Source organism: Myodes glareolus, chromosome 2 (assembly GCF_982192425.1).
Source record: "Myodes glareolus chromosome 2, mMyoGla1.1, whole genome shotgun sequence".
NCBI classification, from domain to species: domain Eukaryota; kingdom Metazoa; phylum Chordata; class Mammalia; order Rodentia; family Cricetidae; genus Myodes; species Myodes glareolus.
Window position 1 is genome coordinate 23043000 of NC_142027.1, and position 24644 is coordinate 23067643.

General features: G+C 36.8%; 1 long non-coding RNA gene across 4 annotated transcripts in view; it reads right to left on the reverse strand.

The window, feature by feature from the left end:
* Nucleotides 1–24644, reverse strand: part of LOC125392952 (uncharacterized) — a 381816-nt gene that overhangs the window by 85828 nt on the left and 271344 nt on the right. For 2 of the 4 annotated variants that reach the window (XR_015000619.2, XR_015000628.2), the window contains one exon: nucleotides 16504–16564. The exons of 1 other annotated variant lie outside the window; for it this stretch is intronic. This is a non-coding gene — a long non-coding RNA (uncharacterized LOC125392952). Of the gene's footprint in view, nucleotides 1–10023; nucleotides 11768–16503; nucleotides 16565–24644 lie in introns of those variants that run through there. One more of the 4 variants, XR_015000624.2, reaches the window with a different exon arrangement.

A 24644-nucleotide genomic window follows, 5' to 3' on the forward strand; every position in this document is an offset into this window, starting at 1 on the left:
TTGATCTTTTCCCCTTAACTGAGGGAAAACAAACATGTGAACAACAACAAAAATATTGTTTCCACTTCACTTTCATCATGGTGGCCTCTGAGAGCAGACATCGTTTGAAGACAGAGGTTAGGCAATTACAATTAGGAATCAAAAGAATTCCCAGGTCTTAGAAATATTAATCTTTTAGGGACCACTCTTAGATGTCCACAGAATGTCAGGAGCAATTTTTAAGAAGTGAATCTGCAAAATAACATGAAATTTGAAACCAAACCCTTTGTCCCACACCAGTAACACCAGCATTTGGAAAGTTTGGAAAAGAGCAGAACCACATGTTTGAAACAAGCCTGAGCCAAAGAGTGAGATCTTATCTCTAAACAGCAAGAAAGTTGAAGTTTGTACAAAAGAAAACATAGCACAACATGAAAAATACCTAGCAAGCATTTGTAGGTTTATCTGCAAGTATCTGCTACAAGACTCCCCTTTATTCCAGAAGTCACTTGCGTGTGAGTCCATCCTCTGTCAACTAGACAAACTTACTTCTCTAAGTGTCAAAAACTCATCACTTGCTTCATCAGAAGTTAGCAAGCAAATAATTCCCCCAAAGAATTTGTTTTAGTTTTGTAGTTGTTGCTAGTAAGTGAAGACATGATTATTATATGTGTGCAAGTACATAGATGTGTGTGGTAGTGCATGCACATGTATATGTATGATTAAGCACATCTGTATTCATCCCTGAAACAGAGGAGGACACTTTGCTTGATCACATTCAGTCTTAACCTCTTGAGTTAGTTAGGTTGCCTGACCATAGCCAGAAAGCCCTAGTGTTGTTCCCTTAGTCTCACTCATGTGCTATAGGAATTCCTACAGCCAGTAGCCTTTAAGTTACCTGCCCACTTGGGTGTGGCCTCTTAAACTATATATGCTGATGTACAGCACATATCCAGGCTCTCTTCTGGCAGCGTGATTGGTTCCTGTTCCCTGTTTGTGCAGAAGACTGTAATCTGTGAGTCTACCCCTAAATAAATAACCTTCTATGATACTCAATTCTGAGCTAGTGTGGGATTTCTTTTAAGCATCTGTTTTCACATGTGAGCATCATCACCTGCTTTTTTATAATGGGTGCTGATCTCTGAACTTGAGTCTGCCTACTTATGGAGCAAGCATTCTTGTGCTCCGAGTCATCTCGCTTGACCTAAATAAGGACATTTTAGTAAATGATTGCCAGAGTCTCCTTCATAATTATTGACCCATGACTATTTTGTGATAGTTTATAGAATAAGACAAAATGCAAAAAGGGTGCAGGATTAACTAAGAAATAGGAGAATGGGAATGTTAGAACAGGCTACTTCAACATTCCTGACTCCATCTTAATGTGAACATGGAGAATAAGCAGATTTTGAAAAATGAATAGAATTTTCCCAGAAAGTAAAATGATTCAAAACTGTTATATGCACACATGCACACATGTTTATACCACACACACACACACACACACACACACACACACATGAAAAGGACACTGTTCTGGAAGGACAGGGGGATTGGCATAATGGAGTAGGAGATAAGTGAAACTGAAGGAGGGTTAGATGGCTGACCTACACTGTGCATATTTATGAGAATTTCATTTTAAAACCCATTATTTTATACAAACAATATGTTCTAGTAAAATTAAAAACATTGAAAATGAATAGAAAAGTCAAAAATTCTTCATACTCATTTTTACTTTACCATAACAGCTTCAATTTATTGTCACCTTTGTTCTATCTTATTTATGACAAAAATTAAGTGCTGCTATCTTCTGCAATCTTACAAGAGCTCAATGATGATGTTATGCTATTTACAAATGAAGCGAATGTAAGGTTTAGACATTGCCTCTCCATGTACAAAATGATATTACCATATATGTGTACTGACAGCCTCATGCTCAAACTTATGTTTGTGACTTTGGTGATATTCTAATGTGCTATAACAAATAAAGCTGGACTGAAGACTAGTGTGTGGAGCATGCCACTAGTTAGCTATAGAGACCAGGCAGTGGTTGCACCCACTTTTAATTCCAGCACTCAGGAGGCAGAGACAGATGGATCGCTGTGAGTTCAAGACCACAATAGGTTATACTAGATTCATCCAGTCTCAAGGAGAAATAGAATCAGGCAGGGGTGGCTCACATCTTTAATCCCAATATTTGGCAGTCACATGCTTTTAATCCTAATACTAGGGAGGTGGAGGATGGAAGGGATATGGCTGGGTGGAAAGAGGAATATAAGGCAGGAAGAAACAAGAGCACAAAGCATTCAGTTTGAGCACTTGTAGAGACAGGATACCACACTCAGTCTGAGGATTTCGTACAGGTAAGAACTAGTGGTTGGCTGTTCTACCTCTCTGATTCTTTAGCTTTCACTCCCTTAATATCTGACTTCAGGTTTTTATTATGAAGCCAATTAGAAATCACACTGCAAGTGAACTTCCATTATCCTACATCAGGCATGGATCTTCGGTGAGTAAAATGGGCAGTAGTGATTCACAACGATGTGGTCAGAAGTAGCAGCGGTAGAAGATGGGGAAAAGATGAGATGGGTTTGTGCTAATCTGGCGGAAGCAGACTGTAAATCACTTTCACATCTTTCAGAGCAGTTGCTTTACCGAGCTTTAAAAATTACACATGGCTCTTTGAGAAGGGAATATGGAAGAAAAGAATTTAAGATGTTAAAAAAGTCTTAAATGGAGTTCATATTAAAATATAGTGCGTTAGTAAATACCTAATAGAAATAAGGGATAACTTTCCAGAATCTCATCACCAGGGTACACTATGATTTACTTTTAAACATCCATAGATACAATAAATTACACCTGTCTCTTTCACATCTGTCCTTCTCAGATATAAGAAGAGTAACAACATGGTTTGCTACCATTCACCCGTGCATTCAACATTCCAGAATGCCAAGCTTCAACTACAAGTTAAGGAATAAAATGTGAACACAGAAGCATGATGGAGTCAGAAAACACATAGAGTACGATTATAAATTTTATAACTATAGATGTCAGTTGTTAAGTGACACATGAATGTTTGTCTAGGATCAGGAAGAAGAAGTTTCTCAGGGTGGGGAAATTTAAGGTTCTTTGCTTTAATAAAAGCCAGGTCACAATCTCTCCCACATTTTCTCTTTTCTTTAGTCAAAAAGTGGACAGTGACAATGAATGCTTTCTGAACACCCACTCTGTGTAATTCAGCTAAGTTCTTATCTCAAACAAACCATTCTGTGATTGTAATCATGCTACGAAGAAGAAGCTCAACATCACAAAGACTAACCTAATGGCGCAAGCCATGTTCCTGCCTTTCTTGTGACTCTAACCTTTAGAAAACAACTTTAAATCTTTGCGTGTTTATGCCTTTCTATATGAAGTAAAGGAGCTAGGGCTCAGTTTGTTCAATGAATTCCCTCATTAATAACGAGATTCCCTGGATGTGAACACTAGACGAAAACATATGCTTGGGAAGAGACACTGAAAACTGCCAGACTGATGAATACGATCCCAAGTTTATAAACACGGGAGGGGACTGGGCACTGATGAGAGCATAGAGAGGCTCCACTGGGAATCTGAGCACTGCAGAGCTGCATGAGAAACAGGAAAGTGCGGGGGTCACTACACAGGAGGCAGCTGGGATGGTGAGGTATAGAGAAATCAGGCAGTGAAAGTGTCTAGAGGGTGTGACCCCTCAAGATGAGGGCAAACAGACCTAGCATAGGTTATGTCTAAGAGATTTATCTTGGTAGGGCAATGGATCTCTATAAAACTAGCAATTCAAACCGCACAGCAGCAGAACATGTGCGAAATCTGTGAAGTCTCTCATTAACTGAGCACTGAGCAGAGCTCGCTCTGCAGAAAGTTTCCTTAAGAGCTCACAAAAGAACGTGGGAGCAGTCAGTGCAAAAGCTATTTAAGCCGAGATGGAAGTCTTCATACAGTGTGGCTTTAACACCAACGATTCTTTATCCACTAAAGTATATGATGCTGTGGCAAGCTACCTTGGGTATTTAGGATGTAATAGTCCTAACTTTTAAGGAAAAGACTTCTCTTAAATTTTTTTGGTACTTGGATAAAAATTATTACATTTGATTGGCATGTTTTCCTCTGATAGTTCATCAGTCATATTCTAATTATGTGTATTTTGTTACAGGCAAATATATTAATTATGCCCCCACAATAAATCTTTAGTATTGAAAATATTTTTAACCACAGCTGCCTAACAAAAAAATATTAGGGGTCCAAGTAAAATATAAATTTCAGATAGACAACAGAAACAGAGATAATTTTGGATATAATAATATTTTTTTAAAATCATGGTTGAGCTCAACAGGTGTCTCAGTGGATGAGAGTAAATTACCTAGGTTTGGTTACAAACACCCACACAGTAGCTCGTAACTGTCTATGACTCCAGTTCTAGAAGAGCCAATGCCCTCTCACCCTTGTAGATACCACATGCACCTCAAGTACATACATACACGTAGGCAGAACACTCAAAAGTATTGAAAAAGAGAAGAAAACTCTTTAACATTGTCAATTCCAAATTTAAACCAAACCTTTGTCCCATACATTTTTTTGATAAATTTGCCAGCACTTTATACAACGTGAATGATTTGTAACAAAACTATCTAAACAACACAAAAACAAACAAAAGATATTTTCACTGCTCCCAATTATCCACAAAGTCTGAGAAGAACTTTTCTTAGGCCAAAGAACCCTGAAATCTAATCCATAGCAGAAAACAAGAAAAACCACTCACACAGCTCACCCAGTCGCTGATAATCTCAAAATAAAACAGAGGCTAAGGACCTAAGTCTATGGACGTGTTAGCTACTGTCCTGTACTTTATCTATGTGCCAGAGATGGATAGAGTAGGCTCTTACTTGTCATATATTATTTCCCCAAACTTTAGACGTATACATTGTTCTCTAAATAAAAGTAATCCTGCCTTGGGAAATCATTCAAGACTCAGAGTTAATAGTTTAGCCAACCTAAAGAAAAAGAGCAGGAAAGAACCATGTTTAGAATGTCAAAAGTCAGGCGCCATAGTGATGGCTCAGTGTCTGTGAGTGAGTGCTGCTCTTGCCAATGATCCAAGTTAAGTTGCCAGCATCCACACTGAGCAACTCACAACTGGCTATAACCTCAGTTTCAAAGGATGCTATATTCTTTTCTCACTTCCATGGGCACCTCCATGTGTGCATGCACTTGCATACATACGCACACACATGTGTGCACACACATTCACGCACACACACACAATTTATAGCATAAACTAAATAAAAGTAAAACCTCAAGAGGCTACTTGTAATCTATCATTCCTAGCCACTGAAGACTTTGTTTCAAAAACTTAATAAAATTAATTAACAAATAAATTTTACATACTTTTAAAACCACAGCCAAACCCTAGCAAACAGGAATGGTATGCATTCTTACTCAAGTGGAACTGGCTGGTTCTGCTAAGTAAAAAATAATGGGATAAAATTGCAAGACTATTGTACTCCGTATAGCATTATATGACCAAGATGGAACACAGACTTGGCAAATGGCTAACCTAGTAATTAAATCATTCAGGTACTCGCTGTCTTCATTGCTGTAAGACCTAGGGCCACAAATCAGAGAAGGAAATACAATAGGGCAAAACAAAAGCAGAGGCAGCCTTTCCCCTGAGTGAACATTGAAGAAAACACTTCGCTGTCTCCTTTCCTAGGTGTACACATGTAAGACCTCAAATGAGTGATGTTCATTGACTTAATTTGTTATTTATAAAAAGATGGATGCTCCATTTCTCTCTTTCAAATGGTTTTGCTTTCTCCATAGTTTAAAGAAATGATAGAAAAAGTCACTATTTCCCCATTTTTGAGATAGAAACGCAGAGATAATTAGCAGTTTGGTGTTTCCCCAAATTTGCATGTGTGCAACAGTGACAGGATTGTGCCAATTCTTAAAGTATGCACTACACATGAAAGGCAAAAACTTAACCTCAGAGGCATGAAGACAGACTGTAACTTCAGAGAGAAGAGGTGAGACATATTTTGTCTTTCCTAACAATGTAGGTGTTTTTAATGTGGTTTGTTCAAAGCAGTAATCCAGGCAGCTATGCCATTATGGTCCAAAGGTAAGAAAAAAGGAAGGATCAGGAAAAAGAAAGCATCTGAAGCAAGTGTCTACCTCAGTTTTCTATGACTGTATTCATTGCATAACTTCTGAAGCACTAATCACTAGAACTTTCAATAAAACAGGAGCTGTACCGTATCTCATATGTTTTGACAGTATACCTTTACCTACTAGCCACCATGATTGTGCAATGTCATATACACAAAATCATTTAGTCCTTAAAAAAATCATGTAATACTTGAGGTGTCAGAATTTCTACCTACAGATGATGAGCTATTATGAGGCATGAGGGAAAAGCCAGCTCCCGCTGTCATATCGGTCAGATTTGTTCTAAATTTAGGTGTTTCTCACTCCCAGGGTGAGGTTTAATCCCTGTGTCACTGGGAAGGAAACAGCCACTGGCTGTGCTCAAAGATGAGGCGCGTGCAGAAGTTGAGAGATGGGGACTTGCCAAGACTGCTCACATCGACCCCATTCTTTCTTTCTTCCTGATGAAGTTTTAAGGGATGTAATTGAGAATCAATCTTCTAAGAGGCTTAAACTTGAGACAAGGAAGGGAAAAAGTCAAAGTTGACCGTAAGATCTTTAGAAGATGAAAAAGAAAATGTGAGCTGTGTCTGAATCCTCAATTTCAGAACAATGTTAAATGTTTCCTAAACATTAAGGTCTCAAGGAGTCTGCCTAGTTGAGATTATTGTAGTCCCCTGTTTTTAAATGCTTATGGAACAGAAGTAATCCTGATGTAGAAGATAAACTTTGAACTGTACTGAATTGGTAATTTCAGTGAGAAGCAAATATACTACCTGTTATCAGAGAGGTTTGATAGCATTATGCCATTTGTACATCCATGAGGAGAGGAGGAAACTCATTGAACTTTCATTGTGTGACTCTCCAAATTGAAACAGTGCTCTGGAAAAAGCTTCTAGGATTCTGGACAGGTTTGAAGTTCTGGAGCAGGAAGCTGCACTCCCTTTGAGAGTCAAGTGTACAGATCATCCCCTTACTCTTGACTGTGCGTCCTGAATGCTTTCAGGTCACTACAGGGACTGAGTGAGGTCCATCAAAAATCAACAGTGGATCAAGTCTCTTGCAAACCCTAAAATGGCTCCCTTAGTTGAGATATATACTTCCCTGCTCCCATATCCATCCTTCCTCCCTCCCCCCCATCCCATTTCCCCAATCCATCCAGGCCCAAGGAGAGGTCCCCAGATTGTTCCCTGGGCAGCAGAGAAGAGGGTGCCTGAATTGGCCTTGGCCCATAACCATACTGATGAATATTTTGCATATAACCATAGAACCTTCATCTGGCAATGGATGGAGATAGAGACAGAGACACATATTGGAACACTAGACTTAACTCCCTAGGTCCAAATGAGAAGCAGAAGGAGGAAGAACGTGAGCAAGAAAGACAGGTCCAGAGGGAACCTTCATCTGACGATAGATGGAGATAGAGACGGAGACCCACATTGGAGCACTGGACTGAGCCCCCAAGATCCAAATGAGGAGCAAAAGGAGGGAGAACATGAAAAAGGAAATCAGGACCGCAAGGGGTGCGTTCACCCTCTGATACAAGGGGACTGATCTAATGAGAGCTCACCAAGGCCAGCTGGACTGGAACTGAACGAGCATGTGATCAAGCCAGAGTCTCTGAATGTGGCTTACATGGGGGCTGACTGAGAAGCCATTGACAATGGCACTGGGTCTTGTTTTGTCTGCATGTACTGGCTTTTTGGGATCCTAGTCTGTTTGGGTGCTCACCCTTCTATACCTGGAAGGGGGGGGGGGACTTGGACTTCCCACAGGGCAGGAAACCCTGACTGCTCTTTGGACTGGAGAGGGAGGAGGAGAGGGAGTGGGGGAGGAGGAGAGGGAGTGAGGGGAATGGGAGGGTATAGGGAGGAGGAGAGGAAGTGGAAATTTTTATAAACAAATAAATAAATAAATTTTAAAAAAATCAACAGTGGAAGGCACACAGCTTGTCGTTTAAAGAATTCTCATTCGTCTAGGTGTGGCAAATATATGTACACACATACATACGTAGTCACATACACGTACATGTTCATAGTCCTGAGCACAGATTTCTCTTACTTAAAAAGGCAACTAGTATTTTTCCAGCACAAATCACCCACATGGGCTGACAAAGCTACGAAACGCTTTTCTAAAATAAAATGTGAGTAGTTTGTTTTTCAAAATATGAAAGCATAATTTTATATATTTTTAAAAATATTTTTAAGTGATAAAAAACCTTTCCTTGATCAGAGGCTTGCATGCTACCCCTGGGACTTCCAGAAGACCACTCTCAATATACTATTTTCATGTTTCCATTGATCTAAAGGAAACGCCTGTACTTGCATAGTGAATCATTCTTTATAATTATAATCTTTGCATTTAAATGTTTAAGCACAATGCATAGTAGTTTTTTAAACTGTGTAATTCCTTGAATCATTTTAAAACATTGCTTTTTTTCTTCAATATTGTTTAGTGGATTTAGCTGGTTAATTCTATGTACTTTGCAATCAAAATCCACATAAATTAAGTTTCGGCCAGTATTTAAAATTTATATTTAATAACAAATACAATATAAATTACATGTAGATAAGCAGACAGGTCAGTAGATGAGAAGGTGATGGTATATGTAAGAGAGGGTCTTCAGGTCTATTGGAGCTGAGGTCTGAATAAACTTTTAAAGAACCCAGATAGTGGCAACCAGCAACTTCTTACAATCATCACTCTCTTCAGCTACTGTGGACTAGAAGAGCATAGAAACGTCAACACACCAAAATGTAACTTTAACTAAAATGTTAAATTATATGATTCATTTGCACTAGACACTAAATGTTTTTGCCAAATGTGACTAGTAACTATGTTTATGGATGATGCAGAGAACAATTTTAAGAATAATTAAGTTAATATTTGTGTACTCAGCACATTGTTACTATTAATAGTCGTGGTGCTATGGATTAGACCCAGGAGTTAATCAGGTAACAACATTCCCGCTGACTTCACTCCAAGCCATCCATCAAGGAAGTACTATATATGTTTGCTGAGAATCAGTTATTGTCATGCCCAAGTCATTTAATAAGAACCAACTGGCATATAAGTTTGATTTTTAAAGTATGTCTCACACACACACACACACACACACACACTAACTTTTAAGATTAATTGAGGAGATATCTCAGGTAATAAGGTGCTGTCAATATAAGCATGGCAATCTCAATTTGTTCCTCGAAGGCAAAGCATGGTAGTCTGTGTTGCTATCTCAAATCTGAGAAGGAAGAGACAGGCAGATCTCAAGGTTTGCTGGTCCCCTGCCTGCCTTACTTGGTGTGTCCAAGACCCAGGGAAGAGCCTTGGCTCAATAAAGAGGACAGAAGGAAGACACTTGATGTCACATACATGTACACAAAGGTACATCAGTACACACACAGACGCACGCACACACACGTCTTTATGACTTCATTGGCCAACTGTTGGCTACACTATACAGATTGAACAAGTTTTCTAGTGCCCATAGAAGAATTGCAAACACATGCAGTATGTTATTACTAGAAATCGTTTTCCTAATGGCTTTTGTCATTTGATAGAGGCAAGGAACATAATGAGGAATCAGGATATTTCAGATGAAGGCACAAATATATATACATACAACTCACACATTCCACATAGCACAGTAAGATGAGGATGAAGGCAAATACTGTTGAAGAAAGGGTACAACACATAAGATCAGCATTCAAGCATTTCAAAAGTGAAAAGTGATATTTCTAATGTCCCTTTACTGAAAGTGGAAGGTTTATGTAAGTCTTATTTGATTTAAGATTGCTCTATGGTCAGAATATTTTTATTGCATTGATTTCTTTTTTTAATTCACCAAGGAGTTCTGGAATCTGTTTTAAAACCCCAATGATACAGCAAGAGATGCAAGTTGTAAAACAAACTAAATTCTGTGTAAAATGGTTTTGGACTAATTATAAATAGTGATTGGTTAGTTCCATAAATCATCTTAAAACATTACATCATAGGTTTAATTAAGACTAGAGCATAGATCATTCAGATGTTATTAGAATGCCCCAATAGTATAACAATACATTTCAGAGTGTCTGGAAATACCTTGAAAAACATAGAACTTTACACTGAAACAAAAATTAATATAATTTTGTACAGAGGTTCCCCACACAACCCGTAAATAGCGCAAAGTCAATCCAATACAACAGACATTGATTTAATACAAATGTGCTTCTCTCTGAGTACATACCAGAGAGCACAAAGGCAAGTCACAATCCCTTTGGGTACTGATTGTTATTAATGGAACTCAGAGTAATTGCTGTGGGGAATAAAAAGAGAAACAGCCTTTCTTCCTGCATCAGTAAAGGTTTTGTGGATGAGCATGATAGTATCCCGTTATAAAAGTAGCTGTTTTGTTTATGTAGTAGAGATGTAAGTACAAAAGGAAACCTCTGAGGAATGCCACTAGCTTCCCATGCAGACTTTTCACAGGAAAACCAACAGGTATCGTCATGAGTCAGTTACCCGACATCAGTCAGTCCTATGTGCTCTGGAGAGGAGTAAGACATGAGTTTAAGGCTCAGGATGGAAGACTCTGTGTCCCATCATTTGGGGAATCACCTCTGCTTTGTGAGTCACTATTTGGTAACAGGAAGCAAGAGTAACTAAACGATTATTTACAGAAAATGACTCACTTATTCTAATAGCATAGTTTATGTTCTGCTGGATTTTTTCAAAAAGGCACACACTGAGTAATTTATCTGATTCCTTCAGAGTTTTCTGGCCAGTCTAGTTCACAATACTGTGAAGTCACAATATTGTGAACTTGGTTGAGTCTTTCACCCAAGGCTCAACCTATTGTTTATAATAAGGGTACTTTTCTTTCGGCTCCTTCCATCTCACTGTAATGTCATATGCTAACAAATGATTGAAAGCAAATCAGAGGTGACAAGAGAAGGCAAAAGGTACTTTAAATATTATCAAAGTATACTTACAAAAAATTTAAATCAACCACTATGAATAAAAACATACATCACACTGCCACAAAATACATATTTGTAAAGCATGATTGATTAATAATCGAATGATTTTTGTTGTAATCAACATTTCATCTGATACCAAATGTTCAGTCCTTAGCATACAATAAAACCTGCTACCTCAGAAATGATTCAATTTGGGTGGTTGATCTTGTGTAACTGAATGTCAATCCTTAACACAAAGTATATTTGCCTTTCAGTTTATGATCTAGTTTATGTATTTCTTGCTCACAGCATCAATGATCTTAGATCTTGGTATCTTTCAAATTAATCTTGTCAACTTTTAATTTACATTTGCTATTTATTTTTATCCAGAAACGTACAGTAATTTTAGCAGTTCCAGAGTTGTTTTAGCAAAATTTATCACAGTCAAAGGCAAATATAATTATGGGATGTAGTTTTCTCATCCTATAGAGTTTCAAAACTCTTCTTCCTTGATGCTATGCCCTTGCTCTTCAGAATTTCTGTTACTTCTCTGTAACCAAGGTAACAAGTTACAGCTTCATCTTCCTTAGTTTTCTTCCCTGGGCTTCCACAATCCCAGTTCTCCTCAGAAAGTACATGCACACGATCACGATCATAATTATGATCTAATAAAGAATAATAGAGCATTTTACTCTCTTTGTCTCTGTCTCTGTCTGTCTGTCTGTCTGTCTGTCTCTCTTTCTCTGTGTGTGTGTGTGTGTGGGGGGGAGATACATGTTCTGGAACTCACAGAGGCCACAAGAGGGCATTAGATCTCCTATAGCTAGAGTTGTGAACTACCCAGGTGGGTGTTGGAAACTAAACTCAGGTCCTCTGCAAGCTCAGCAAACACCATAATGATGGGGCTGTCTTTCCAGCTGCCTCTTATAGTATTTTATAATATACTATTAAGTTGTACATCATAGTTGGCCTCTGTAATATACTTAACTATGCTTCATTGTATGGAAAACAGGACTTTCATTGCAATAGTATGAATCTGATTCTTTTAATGTGCATATCATATTTCCTCCAAACCTAACAACAAGTATTATGATAAACAGATATATACAAACACAAATTAAATGGATGCTAGGTTCATAAGGGCTAAATCATGAGAGATACCATTTTAACTACTTTCCCATTTTTCCCAATTTAGTATTCAACCAGCACCATATGACAATATATACTTCAATTTTCCAATATAACATTTCTCCTTTATTTCTTGAAACTTTGTTTCTTTTAGGCCATGGCCTTGAAAAGAATTTTTTCCAAGAAGTTAGTTTATATACAATAATAATTTTGACCAGGTTTAGTAGCATATACCTATAATTCCAGTACTCAGAAAGCTGAGGTAGGAGAACCACAAGTTCAAATTTATACTGGCCACACAGTGAGGCCCATATCAGCCTTGGCTCTTTGGCAAACTACATCTCAAACAACAATGGTTGACAATTATTGGTGTTCAGTTTCTAAGACTCATATATTCTATATATCAGAAGTGCTTTGATTATTGTCACTATTATCAACTTTTAAATAATAAAATATTTGGATGCCTATAAATTCTGTACTAAAAAATAATGATCACAAAGCCAAGAATTAAGGTGATATGGATGGATGTATATAATATATATGTCTATACACACACATATAAGCAAATGTACATTTATAGGCTATATGCATGATTTATTGTGATATTTCTAGTCATAAATTAAATTTTTAATATCAAAAGCTTCTTAAATTTCATGTTTGAAATGATATATGTAATATGAATTGAGTAACATTGCAATACTACATTTTCATCACTAAAAGGAAAAGCAAACAAAAAATATTCTAAAAAGTATCATTTGATTTAATAATGTGGACTATAAATAATTTTATTTAAATAAAAATGTTTCCACATTTTAAATTACATTCTATATCTTTATTTATTATAAATTTCTTGATACATTTATGGGGTTTCAAATAAAAAATAGAGGAAGATAAGAAAAACAAATTAAATATAAAAATATGATTTTCAAAATCATTAAATGAGACTTTTCCCATAGCCTATAGTTGGAACTGGTATTAAAAATAAAAACACTTTATCTGGAAAAAAAGATATTTAATTGGTTAACATAAATATGCATTATTTAAAGCTAAAGTTTCATATATAAACTGTGAAGAAGTAATTAGTAATTAAAAAACTCATTTTACTACTTGTTCCAGAGAAAAAGTATCTCAAAATTTAAAATTGTATGTATTGTATGTATAGATCAAAACCATAAAAAAACACCCTAGATATTACTGACTTAAAATAATCTGGAAAATAGTTATAAAAATTTAATTGGGTCAATAAAGGAAATTCAAATCTAGAAACTCTTCCGAGACTGAAATCTTATAGCTCACTTATTCATCCTGCAAATACCTACTAAATAGGATGTGTAAGTATTAAAAGAATATAATGAAAAATGAAACATGGGCTTTGCCCTCAAGGGGCTTACAGTCTAGTATGGAAAATATAAATAAACATATTGATAGCTGTAACATAAGTTAGAAAGTGATGGGTCATGAGAAAATTCAGATAATATATTATGAAATTATTAAAATCCAGAATTTTAATTAAATATTCTTTCTGTAGTTTCTAGGTATGGAGTAAAAACAGAACAAACATCAATTTGAAAGTTAAATATCAAAGTTTGTGAATCTGTTGATGAAAAAAATCCAGATCTAAATTAATGCAATTTAATTCACTATCCATCAGTTCTTTAGAAGGAGTATTGTGTCATTATTTACAAGTAGACACAAGAAAATAACCTCATAATCAGGCTTGAAACAATCATTTCAATGCATTAAGGCCTCACATACTCATGACACATTACTTTCTTGCACAGAAATTGGATCCGTAAGATTAAAGAGATGAAGAATTCCTCGATGGCTCAAGTGTGCTCCAAGGAAAGCTAGAAGGTTGTACAGTTAACTCCCAGGGTGTAACTCTAAACCATACAACCTACTACCTCAACCCGGATGCACACAGCTTCCAGTGTTGCTTCAAACTCTTTATCATATCTTCAGTCAGCTCCTCCAAATATGGCGGCCAAATACCTAAGGGCTTGGCAAGATGTAGATAGAATATTCTAGTGGTTTACCAATCGACTTCAGTTTTATCTTACAGGATTCTCCTATTTGTTGGGTTTATGGTATAGGTCACATAAAACACATTCTCGCATCTCGTTTAATACACTTCTACTAGCAGTGAGTAAATTTAAAAGTCAGTGACATTAGGCCTCAATTTTGAAGAGAAACAGGCTCAACAGTAACATAAAAATCTAGTTATAGACTTCACTCTTCTGTTGAAATGGACAAGGCACATTAACTAACAGAGGATGTGCTGAAGTTTCTCAACAACAGCTATTCAGATCTTGCTCTAAGCCATTAAAAAAAAAAACCTTGTGAAAGCAGTTTATTGCACTTGAATTCAGCCTTGAATGGATGTGCTACAAATAATTCCAGAAAGCCAGCAATTAAACCTGCCTTGTACGACATACAAGGATTAATATATAACATGAAGAAATAGTAAATATGATTGTTTCGTGACTATGTGAAAAAGCTGGAGGGTTAGCAGGAGGGTCTGAATGGGATTGAGCAGCACTCTACACAGTACCTTGTCAGATTACCACACTGCCACAGACCCATAGAAACGAGCTTGTGCGGTCCACTTCACCACAAGATCGGATCTACGGGTTTATGCCAATGGGCATCGTCTCACATGGGAGCTACCAATGTAGCATTTGTCCTACACATCTAATGCAATTAGGGGATAGAAATGGTATCAGTATTTTAGTGTAAGCATTTTAAAGGCTATACTCTCAGGATGCATATTCCCAGTTAAAGACCTTAATAAATACACTGACCTAAATACAGGTTTGTAAACATGAGGATTAAAAAGTTGTTTTGCAAGTTCTTTTTTATTCTTCTTTTTTATTGATTGCTTTTGTTTTAATTGTGAATATTTTCATGTTGCTAAATTGTTCTAATTAAGAATCCATATTTGAATATATGAATTATGCTGTTCTAAAACATGGCTGTAGTCTTATGAGTCTATAATTAAAAATAAATTATTAAATTATTTGTATATGAATTAGAGTGCCTGTATTCACTCACATAGTCATGATTTTAAGGATATATAGCAACATTATATTTTTTATAAAACAAATGAGATCTGATTGACTAGGTAAAGAACACAAAAATCACAAATTCTACATATATAGATATGTGCCTACAGTTGGAATAAAACAGTATGGAAAAAATGCTATCAGAAAACTAAAATCAATGCCAAGATAAGTGTGTCATTACTGCTATTCTGTACTGTGTGTATTCATTCGTACCACATCAAAGAGCATATAGTCTCTTTCAACAAAATACATTTAAATTTATTTTTCCCCAAAATTGTATCCCATAAACAAAATATGCACTTGCCTATAACTCTTGTGTTCAACAGGTTGAAATGAAATAAATTAGTCTCTAATTTTGTGAGTTATCAGACTGTACGGGAACAAGCGAGTGAGCACATATAAAACCAGTTACATGTACTTTTTTAGGATTCTAAACTCATCTGCAACAAAATTATAAGCTATATAATCATTAATCATTTCACTCATACAAAAATGATTAAGCTTTTCTTAATTACATCTTCATTGTGAAAAATAATACTGCATAGTAATTACTTCCTGATTTGGCGTGTTTGAAATAAATAAAAATATAACGTATTTTATAGAGTTTTATACAGATAATTTGGTAGACACAAATTTTCACCATTATTTAGTTTCAAATCCTTCTCCTGCTTATTAAAACTATAGTAAATAATCAACAATCATACAATCATAGTGAAAGTATTTCACCATACAGCAAAGATTTCACATGAAAAGAGAGGAAGCACTGATTGTAGTTTTTATTCCTTCACAATTTGCTTTGACTTTATTGTCTTACTAGATATATGAAAAAAGATTAAGACGCAAACCATGAGTTTATACCTTCCTCCCAGATTCTACTTCCTTCTGTACGTTATAAACACCGAAAACATATTTTCCTTTTCATTAAATAGCTTCCTTTTTAACCATCTTGTATTTGTGTTGTAAGAATCAGTATACACACATGCCCTCAGAGTGATGGCAACTGGGCATTGATCACAAAACCAAACAAAAAGGTTTACAAAGGCAAGCCATGCTACAAAGTCTTGAAGGAAAACCATCAACAAAAATAGCTAGCTCCACAAAAGGAAGGAAAATACCTTAGAACCAAGCATAGAATAATTTTCTCTTTAAAATATTGCTGAATAATTACACTTTACACTTGGGCTTTCTTTTTCTTTTCTTTTCTTTTTTACCTGAGATGGTTTCCTCCTATGCTCATTTTCTTATCTTCTCATATCCACTTTAAGTGTTCCCCTAAAACAACCACAAAAGGAAAATATCAGACAATTGCCACCTACAAGGAACATCTCTATGGATCGTGAGAATGAGAGTAGATGGCCGAGAAGAAAGCAGAGCGTCAAAATGAGGAAAACCCTTCACAACCCTTTTTCTTCAGGCTTGGCAGAGTCCAAGGGCCCCACCCCAGGATGCTCATATGACACAGAAATACTTCCACAGTGTGCATTTATGTGTTCGTTTTGGTTGGCGCTGCTTTCACAGGATCAGTTTTGAAAGTGAAAGGAGATGTTTCTTAAGGAAGCGACTAGGTGCTGCACAATGAAGGAGTGAAAGCTGAAAGGGGGTTTGGATTTGGCATGGAGCTTAATAAGATAATTAGGAGTGTGCAGATTAATGGCTCCTAAAATAACATTCAAAATAATGTTTTTTCTAACTAAAGGATCTTGAAACATGAAAACAGGTTTATCAATATTAATTAAGCCTTTGAAAGTTGGCTTTCCACTAACACAATGGAGGAACAAGAGGTATTCTGTAATAATTAGTGAACAATAACCAATAAAGTCAATAAAACATTTTATTCAGATGTTATGTATATATAAGATCTATGCAATATTTCATAATTCTTTGCCAAGTAACCAAGAAGAAGACAAAATAAAGCAGCTGTATAGCACTTCTCTTTGTTTATTTTGTGAGTTTCTGATATCATGAAGTATGAATTCAAAACATAACAATTTCCTAAAGTTTATTTCTCATGGATGTTATTACCACACCAATCCTACTGTGAACACTATAACCTTAATACACACTGCATAGTCCAAAGCATTTTTCCTTTTCAGATTTTTCCCGACATATTTAGAAACATTTTTTAATAAAAATTTAAAGTAGAATATATCATCTACTCCTTTCCCACTGAACCAGGAAAAGCTGAATTTTGTCAAAAAATGTGAACTTGCTTAACAATTACCTTCTACAAATAGACAAAATAATTAGAATGTAATGTGTTCACCTGCCGAACCAAAGCAGCTCTGAACTTGAAACAAGTTTGCACAGACTTTCCCCACCGAAGCAGTGAAGGGCAGCTTCCAACACTTTGCAACTGCTCTGGGGCAAATTCTCTTTCCATGTAATTTTAGAAGTAGAATTATTAAGGAACAAACTATTTAGCACTTAGCAACTGAGAATACCTTCTTAAATCCCCATTTCTCTCCTACTGCAAATCATATAAGTAACTTCCCTTAAACTCATTTTATTTAACATGATTTGGGTATGTTTTTCTCAAACAAGATTTCTTTTCAGAACTTAGAGAAGTTTCTTCTTTTGCATTTCAAATGTTGAGTCACAGAAAAGACTTTCACTTTTTTACTACTTAATTCTAAGCCCCTTTCTCTGCGAAAAGTAAAACTGGACACATAAATCACAGATAACACACTACTGTCTTTCTAAAACTTCTCTGCACAAGAGCACACACGTATTTCTAGAGGTTTTCTATTTTTCAGTTTAGTGTTATGCTAACGATTAGAGTAAGAAAGCAAAAGGAAAAAGGGTAAAGTGGGTGATGAGTTAGTGAGAGGAAAGTGCGAGACCCTGTTTTATGTAAGAGAAAGAGTAAAGGAAACAACAAAACTTATACCTGATACGAAAGTGCAGGTTCATCAAGTGCAATGCACTGCGTTTAGGCCACAGTTTTTGAAATAGTAATCATAATAGTAGAATAATAAAATAAAAATAAAAATAAAAACAAAAACCAAAGAAGGCTCTATTGGTTGTGTTGCCTTCAAAGCAGCTTTACAGAGCCCGGTGTCTGAGAAGTTAGTCAAGCCAAAGTTTGCTGGCTTTGGTTTGGTTTGCGTTTTTGTTTGTTTTTTGGTTTGTTTGTTTTCAAGCAGGCTCATCTCATCACTATCATCATTTTTTTCTGCGCTCTTGCAAGTACTGAGAAGCTCTGTTTTTTTGTGTTGTTTTCTTTTTATTTGCTGTTTCTTCAGGGCTCCTGCTATTTCTCAGCAAAGGAGGTCGAGAGGGCTTGTCGTCATTCTCTTCCTTCTCCGTATTCCAGGCACAAAGCATTGCGTAGAAGCTGTACCAATCCTTGCTATCAACTGGCAGCAGAATGGTAGAAGGTGGGAGAGACCCGGAATCCTTCCAGGCTAGGCTGACTTGAGAAATGAGGACTGCACACGTTTGCCTCCCGAACCGAAGGGGTGGAAGGCTGGGTGCCAGTTTGCTACTCGGCTGAAATGATCTCATGCTCACTGCTCTGTCGTCCTGTTCGACCAGTTCAAATGCCTGTTCGTTATAAACCAAATACATACATAAATAAATAACCCAGCTACTTGGATTCTTCTGTAACCAAAAAGGCTATTAACATAATTTTTTTTAAAAAAAAAATCAGCAGTCAGAAAAGGAGGGGGGAAAGCACATACAATTTAAAGATTCACTTGCTATGCCTCAATATTCTGTTATTATTTTCCTTTTTTCTCTCTCTTTCGAGATAAGCAGCAGAATTTATCAGGCGTGAAAGGGACAGCCTCCTGGTGGCCTGCCAAAAACCCAGAATAAAGGCGAAGTTGTGCTTCAAAGCTCAGTTGCTTGCTGAGTCTGGCTAAAGTCAAGTATTAAGATCCACCATTTTCTGATCCTTGCTAGAAAAGAAGAAAAAAGTCAGGCCCGCTGCTGCTTCCAAGTCTCCGTTGGCACCATCACAAAATCTCAGTCGTCAGGTCACATGATTCTCTGCCAAATGTAGAATGAGTGCATTCCCATCAACCATTCTGCTGATACTGCGAAGGCAGCTATTGTCTCGTTTAGACCCAAAGTTCAGCCCACTCTTCATTGAATTAGCTGAAAAACGCATCACCTTTGGGGGCTGGGAGTCATGGAAACGTCTACCTGGCAAGCTGCCCACTTTTTCTGCCCATCAACCAGAGATGGGATTGTGCTGCCTAACGCAGTGATGACTTGGAATGTGAAGAGTCGCCCAAAGTGAATCTGATTCTTTGCAACGCCTGCTTCATTTGCACAGAAAACTCTGCCTTGTACTTAGGGGAGGAGAGAGAGAGAAAGAAAAAAAAAATCTTTCCTACCAAAAGTAGCAAATAAAGGTCTGAGCATGCCTACTTTGCAACTTTATTTCTCAACACACCCAAACGGTTCTCAAATGAGAAAACTGAATGCCCTGCGAGTTTTCTTCATTAAAGGCATTTCTAATGCTTTCTTTGCCGTGAATACAAGCTCAGGACATTTGTTTTCTCCCACTTCAAGAATTCAAAACAAAACAAAAGCTCGGAGTTTTCTTTCTTTTTTTTTCCAATATTTTTATTGCTTTCTGATTTTTATCTAACACCAACTTTGTACTACATGGCCACTAGCAGCAGAGAGGCATTATTGCTGCCATCTCCAGCAAAGTGGTCCCCTGAGAGGCTGAGTTGTCTCTTCCAGCAGGCAAAAGCCTGCAATTGGGTCTTGTGATAATCCCCACCACCACCTAGCCCAGCTGCTGTGCATGTTTGCTGAGAGTGAGACATGTGAGCAGTGCTCCTTCTGGGCTCTCACTGGCTACGCTTTGCCTGTGTGGCATGAAAGATGCCTTTGAAAGATGCAGGGAGTGTATCAACAGCTCTCAGGCAATAAAACGAACTGCTTCCCCCTCCCTGGTGAGTTTCCATTCTCGCATGCAATGAGAGTTCCCATGGACAAACATTTCCATATTTTCTAACAAAAGTGGACTGAATTCAACCTCTATTTCCTTAAGCAGGATCTAAAGCCAAATAAGAAAGCAAGCATTACTAGTATTTGAGCCAAAAGCTATAGGGTACAATTTCAAAGTTCTATATTTTCATACTCCATTGAAAATTTTATAGTGATTATATCTAAAGTAAATTATGTTTATAAGAAGTCTAAAATTAAGTTCAGTACCTAATACGAAAAATAGATCTGTATCCATCTCCAGGAACACACACATAATAAATAATATTTGACAATTCAAACCATGACTTGCCTAAACCTTATTTGTGAAAGTCAGAAAATGAGAAAACCTCCTACCAAAGTTTTCAAAGGATATTATCACACATTATTTTACTCATGAGGTCTGAGTAGGGCTGAGTCTCACATGCACATATGGGAAACGTCATGGAATCCTGCCTGTCTGTAATTGAAAACTGCACTCAGTTCTACACAGTAGAACATGACCGTACACGTGTGCTGAGTTTTGCAATTCTTTCCCCTAACTAAAATTTTCTGGGCATAATTTTGCCAGAATCCTAACCATACACCTAAACATTGTTGAGGGGAGAATTGTGTATGGCAAATCTATAGCCTCTGTGTTGTAAGGCTACACAAAGTAGGCAATAGACATAATAATTGAAATTTTAAGTTCCTAGTGACTGTTCAGGTTTGCAGCAATTAAGCACTAATGTTTGGTAAGTCTTGCAATAGACTCAGGGGATTAACAATAAGCCAAATGGATAAGACTCCCATGGGGTGTCGTTCAGTAACTACTTTGAAACAGAGTGAAGCTAGTATCCAAAAGAAATTTATTATAGAGAGACTCTTCATGAAACAAGCAGGAAGAAATTGAAGAATGGAAGTAAAATGCATATTAAATAAATAAATTACAGTTGGAAATGTTTCACTCTGCAGTTTTCCCTTTCAGTAAAAAAAATAGTAATTAGTTTCTAAAACTTTTTGTGTTTAACTTGCATAAAGAAACTAAAGGAGAAGTTGTCCTTCTTCCAATTCAAAAGAAGGGAAGGAAGGAAAGAAGGAAGGAAAGGAGAGAGAGGGAAATTCACGTTAAGGAACATGAGACTGTGACAGTTGACGAGATAGCAACAGACTGTGATAGAAGAGATCCCAGGAAAGCTGGAGACTCAGGATGTAAGAACAAGCATACTGGTGAGTTCCTTCACTTTTGCTTTTGCTGGGTCTCCTTAGTCATGTGATCAGGAAAATAGTGTACCCACAAGGACAATAATTGTTAGGATGTTGCCATTTACTATAGTCAAACACCACATAAGAAACTGTTGTCAAATTCAAACCCATACAAATGTCAACCTGAAGTCTAGATGCTGCCAAATTAAAACAAAGTCCCCTGATGCCCTTTCTCCAACATCCTAGGAATATTTTAAGACAAGGCTAAGGAAGGGTTAAGTCAGAGGATTTGGGGAGAGGGGAACTAGTGAAAACAAAGTGTATCCATATACATGTGCGCACACACACATAGTGGAATAATATTTTTGTACACTGTGAAGATGTGTCTTTGCCAAGGTGCCTTCTGATTGGTTTAATACATAGCTGAAATGACCAATAACTGGGCAGGAAAAGGTTAAGTGGGTCTTCCAGGCAGAGAGGTAAGAAAAGGAGATGAATATGAGTGTGGGAGAGACACCAGAGGAGACAGAGAGGAAACATGAAGAGCAAGATGGAAGAGAGATAAAAAGCCACAAGACAAAACATAGATTAATATAAATGGCTTAATTTTAATTATAAGAGTTAGTGGGAAAAGCCTAAGCTATAGGCCAAGCTGTCATAATTAATAAAGTCTCTCCATCATGATTTGGGGACTGGAGGTCCAAGAAAGCCTGCTACACACTCACATGCACACACACCCTCACACAAAAGATGCCATGGTAAAAACCATTAATTTCATGCCAACCAAAAATGTTGATGAAATAAAAATACAAATCTTTAAAATAAATCTCAAAACATTCAACAGTTGAAATCACACAAAGGTGAGACATTTGTTTGCTTAAATATGCATTCGTTTTCAGACAAAGTCTAGCTATGCACTTAAGGCCTGCAAAATCAACATCCTCCTGCCTCTAGGTTTTAACTTCTGAGGTTTCAAGAGTGTATCACTACACCTACATTTCACAAAGTGTTTTTTTGTTTAATTCTCTGGACTGACAGCTAGGGAGCCTCTATTGGACCAACCTAGGCCCTCTGCATATGTGTGACAGTTGCTTTGCTTGGTCTGTGTGTGAGGTTTCTAGTAATGGAATCAAGATCTGCCGCCCTCCTCCCTGTGCTCGAGCTGGATTTTGGAACCTATTCCCATGCTGGGATGCCTCAAACAACCTTGACGCAGGGGGCGGAGCTTGGTCCTGCCTCAACTTGACATACCTTTGACATGCTTTGTTGACTCAAGTGGGTGGGTGTAGATGGAGGGAGGGGCAGATGAGAGGTGGGGGAGGGACCAGGAGGAGAGGAGGGAGGGGAACTTGTGGTCAGTATGTGAAATAAATAAATAAAAAAAATAATAACAATAACAGTAATAAAAGAAATTACAGCACATGTTTAAGTAATCCATGGATTATAGAGGAAGTCTTAACCAAGAAAAACAGAAAGAAACCATAAAAATACAGTGGGAAGGAAGAAAAACAGAAAATGTAACATATAAAAATTTTGGGATCCCTTTATAGTAGTGTTCGGAGGGAAATTAATAATGGTAACTGTGTATACATTGAAAATATCTCAAATCCACAATCCACACTTTAACCTCAAAACCCATAATAGTAACCTAAGCAGATAAGGGAAGAAAAAATGAGCATAAGTGAATGAACTTAAAAACAGAAAAAGTCAATGAAATAATGTTGGGGTTCTTTTATGGTACTCATAAAGTTCACAAAAATTTCTCAAGACTTGAAAGACAGAAGATTCAAGCCATCAAAATTAAAATAAAACAAGGGAGTCACCTCCAGATACAAAAAGATAGTAAGGGAAAAATCAAAACCACATGAAGACAAATTGCACATCTCTGTTGAAATATATTAAAGCTTGTTAAAAAAAAGTGTGTGTGCATGTGTTCTGTGTGTATATCTGTGTGTATGTGTGTGTGTATGTAAGTATGTATGTATGTGTATGTGTGTATGTGAATGTATGTGTTTGTGTGTACGTGTGTGTATGTAAATGTGTGTGTGTGTGTGTGTGTGTGTGTGTGTGTGAATGTGCAAGAAAAATACATTGGGCCTATGGAGCTTCAGGTACAGGTGATTGAGAGAGACCACCTTACTGAGGTGACTGGATAATTTCTCATGAGCAGGAAGCATTCTTAGCTGCTCAGCCTCTTCTCCAGCCAAATCAAACTCTCCAAAATAATATATATATTTCATCTCAGTTGAAGTAAAGCTATTCAAGAAGTTGAATTTATAAGTTAGCAGTTTCCTCTAAAGAAATTGTCCAGGCCCAGATGGTTTACACGGACAATGCTAAACAATATTGACAGACATCACACCCCCACTATACAACTGTTTTAATTAGATAAAATATAGGAACCTACGCCCTTTCATTTTCTAAAACTATAATACTGATTTTATATTCACATGAGACAAGTTCTAAAGAGAAAACTACAAACCAACAGCATTAATGAATTTAAAGACAAAAAGTACTTAATAAGCCATTATCAAATTAAATTAATCAAGATATAAAACAATACATAGTATCAGGAGATGAAGTTTATTAAAAGAATGCAAGGCCTATTTAAACAACACAGAACATAATTAATAATATTAAAAGGCTAAATAACAACAAACAAGTCACGCCATGTGCAAAAACTGAACATCAGTGGTTTAAAAACAAAACTAGAGAAAGAACAAAAACCCTTTAACTTGATAAAGATTTCTAAAGTAATCACAAAATGCCTTGTAGTTAATATTAATTTACATTTGATGATACAAAACTATATGCTATTTCCCATAAGCTCAGAATCCAGGAAAGAATTTTCAGACCCCAAACACCAATTCAGTAAAATAATTCTGTATTTTGCAGCTAGAAGACAAGGGAGAGCTACTGGGAGATAGAGGAGGGAATAAAGAGAGATAAGGTAGCTAGGAAGGAGGAAAACAGAGACAAAGAATCAGTAATACAACTAAGAATTGGTTACAAAATAAAGAGAGGCAGATATAGATTATAAGACTGAATGCTGGTATTTGCCCCCGTCCCTCTTTTCATGATGACTGTCCTCTCTTTCTTTCCGTCTCCCGCTTCACATTGCCTATACCCTGATCTTCACTAGGAAATTTCCCTTCCTCTCTTAGAACCCCTTTATACTTTCATGGTTTTGGTGTTTACTTCATGTCGTATAACTTAGATCAGAAGA